We start from the raw sequence: 3,606 nt of genomic DNA on the forward strand, positions 1-3,606 counted from the left end.
GTGTGTGTGTGTGTGTGTGTGTGTGTGTGTGTGTGTGTGTGTGTGTGTGAGCTCACGATGACTCACAGCTGCTGGAACGACCGTGGCAGAGAGGTGGATGAAAAAGCTCGTAGAGAGAGAAATAGATGAGAGGGCTGAGATTTGTCTCATAACTCTCTCTGCCGCCGCTCGGTGAGTTCACACACACACAAACACACACACACACACGGAGTCATGTAGGAGGAAGACAACCTTGAGCTGCACAGAACACACAAAGTGTGTTAGAGGACATCTCAGTGAAGGATCAGCTCTCAGTCACAGCAACAAGAGTGAAAACATCAGCTGCATCAGGTCAGTGTTTTATATCTCTGTTAATGAAAAGTATTATTTTTAAAAGTGATCTTCTGAGTATTGTTTTGAGGTGTCACAAAAAAGGTAACGTTTCACTTTCAGCCACTTTTTGAACCACACTGTTACCTTCAAATATCTAATTCTCACAGAAAGGTCCCTCTTTAACCATCTGCTCGGGTATTTTGTTCCTGTTTGGCTTTGACAGCTTTAATGTGAATTTGACCAAACAAGTCTGTGCTGATAATGGCAGCGAATGAATCACCAATTACTTCCAAGAAGAGAAGCAGTAAAACGAGGGATTTTTACTATCTGCGTGGTGATTGTGTTGAAGTTGTCAAACCTCGTCTAAGCAGGTTTAAATACGTAGCCTAGATTATCCTTGGTGTTTCGTTCACGTGCCTCACGCTCCGGTTGCGTATTTGAATGCCAGGTGAACACGCCCTGATCCCGTCCTACGGCAGCTCGAGTATAAATAACTACAGAACAATCTTCCTGAAGCCTCATTCTGTCATGAAAATGTTGTCTTTGTAGCTGCAGATCTCAGGCGAGGCAGTATCCAGACTAATAAGCGACAGGCTGGCACGTCGATAAATTTCTCATCTTCAGCATCCTGTTCTGTGACACTAATTTCCATTTCCTGACTAAAGAAATTCCATTACTGTATCTGTCAGACTGAACCTGCTAAATAAGGTAACTCTGGTGCCATGTTTCCCCCTCTGAAGTATCTCTTCTTCTAACAACAGTCTGTAAACATGTAGGAACTGAGCAGGGCAGCTGTTGGAGGTTTTGGAGATGTCCCGTTCTTGTCTGATGGAGGTTTCTGTTCAACAGTTCTGGATCGTTGCTGGATGGGAATATATTTGTTGTTAGAGCTGTACCTTTCAATCAATTGTCATAGCAAAAATGCACCCCCATACGGTCAGAGAGGCAGGTTTTTGAACCGTGTTGAGCTACCAAAGTGCGATGATGGAAAAGCTCCAATCTTGAAGATTTCACAGTAATTTATTTTAAAAATGCCCACAAAGCATCAATACCACACTCTGTTCCTGTAGAACAGAGAAGCCCAAAGTGGGGCCCGCGGGCCAAATTTGGCCCTCCAAGCCATTTGATTTGACCCACCAACAGTTGCCAAAGTTACAAGGTTGTAACCTGTTATGTAGAAACACCGTTTTTCCATTGGTCAAATGACTATATAAAAGGGCTGTAGTGAAGGTAGTTTTCATTCATGGTGCTGACTTTATCTTTGATTTATTAGGATTAAACATGAAACATGAAATGACAAGAAATATTTAGATCAGATTTAACCCCACATGTAGATTTGCGCACTTTATAAGGCCACAAAAACTCATATTTTATCAATTTATGAAATGTCCCATGAGCCTTTGCTACTTGAGCGTATGGCAGACTTTCTCCAAGTGCAAAGACTAAAACAAAAAAGGGCCATTGCACAGCTTAATCGTTAAAAATAAAAGACTTTACTTTAAAAAGTATTTGTGTTTCATGTATTATATTACTGCATTTGGCCCGCAGCCCTTGATAGATTTTCATTTTGGCCCTCTCGGGGAAAATGTTTGGGCGCCACTGTTGTAGAAACACTGAATTATTCTCAACAGTACAGGAAGTGCTACAGCTACCTGCCCCTGCTGTGCCACTATTCGTGTTTGCAAATGTAAATAACCTTAAATGCAAAATCATCAGAATCAGAAAACATTATTAATCCCCAAGGAAAATTACAGTTGTTACAGCTGCAACTGTTCAGGTAAGATAGATTCAAGAAGTAAAGTAAAAAATTAACAATAATGCAATATTTCAATAAAATTATGTTTCTGAGATTGAAGGTTTTTTTATATTGATCCTGACGTCACTCGAACTAGCCTTTAGCTCATCAGTCCAGTCAAAATTGAACAATGTTCCTAGAAATGGAGGTTATTCAACGAGTTATCTACAGCAGGCAAGACAATGTTGTTTGTAACTTTTCTTCACAGAACCCCACTTTGAAAGATCAGGTTTAACTCATTAAAGGCATCATTTCCCTGATTCACTAATGTTATCTCAAACCTGGAGCGTCAAACTTACTTTCACTGAGGGCCACATGAACATTATGGTGGTCCATAATATTTACTTTCAATTAATCATGAAAGGTCAAGTTCCCCGTCTCATTGCTATGGCTGAGGAAAACTAATAATTAATTGAGCTCTACGTGGTATTTCCTGCATAGAAACAACATTTTCACATGTCCTCTTATAAACGTTGAGAAGTACTACATGTACGACTGACTAAATATGAAATGATACAGAAATACTATTAAAAGTAAAAGTAAGAGTTTTACTCACTGTTGGGTTATGGTGAGCAGTCGGCATCTTGAATTCAAAACTCTCCCACTTTATTGGCAGGGAATTCCCACTGGAGGGGCATTCCACTTCAAATGTACAACTTGTAAGTGGGAGATTCCCGTTTCCCAGTACAACTGGGCTACAGCTAAAGTAGCCAGCGAAAATGCTAAATGCAGATTTACGCAGCTGCTCTCTATTTTGAAACCTGTGCACCTGTAGCTAGTGGTGGGTAATTTAAACCACATGCATTATGGGAGATGTAGTTTATGGTCTATGCTGGCTTTAAAGCAGCTGATTTTAAGACGATACATGTTTGAGGCTCTCGGGGGCTTAAGTTTGACACGTATGTTAAAGGTGTAATTTTCACTGAGACACTAATGTTTACGTTAGCTCAAAGTGTCTTCAGGTGCTTCACTTTAACTAATATATATGAATGTATCAGTCCATTTGTCAGGAAAAGCATTCAGACTCAGCAACTCTTTGGCCATAAAATGTTCTTGGAGGTCCTATTGTCTTGTGAGGACACAAAGCTTTGACTTGAATCACACCACGCCTTAAAATGTGCACAAATCTCTTGTTTCCTTCTCCTGATGATGATGACGGGCTGACTCACTCCTGCTGTGAACTGTCATGTGGTCAATGACACCGGACCAAAAAAAAAAAAAAACTGCAAGAAGAGAAGCTGAACAAAAGACAAAGAAGAGACCTGCGAGTGCACTTTGAGAGGACATGGAGGGCAGAGGTTAGACCCCTGAAGAGGGAACAACCGAAAGAAGAAAAGTAAAAGAGAAGTTGATCAGCGTTGTGCTTCAGCATCTCCAAACAAACCAAAGGGTGGTCGGATTAAACCAACTCATTTAGTCTTTTAAACAGTAGATAATTAATTTGTGATTTTTGAAAGAAAACAAGTTTTAAATTTCGATTGTCATTCACATATATATAT

The sequence above is a fragment of the Austrofundulus limnaeus genome, unplaced genomic scaffold, assembly GCF_001266775.1.
Source record: "Austrofundulus limnaeus strain Quisiro unplaced genomic scaffold, Austrofundulus_limnaeus-1.0 Scaffold162, whole genome shotgun sequence".
Lineage (NCBI taxonomy): Eukaryota > Metazoa > Chordata > Actinopteri > Cyprinodontiformes > Rivulidae > Austrofundulus > Austrofundulus limnaeus.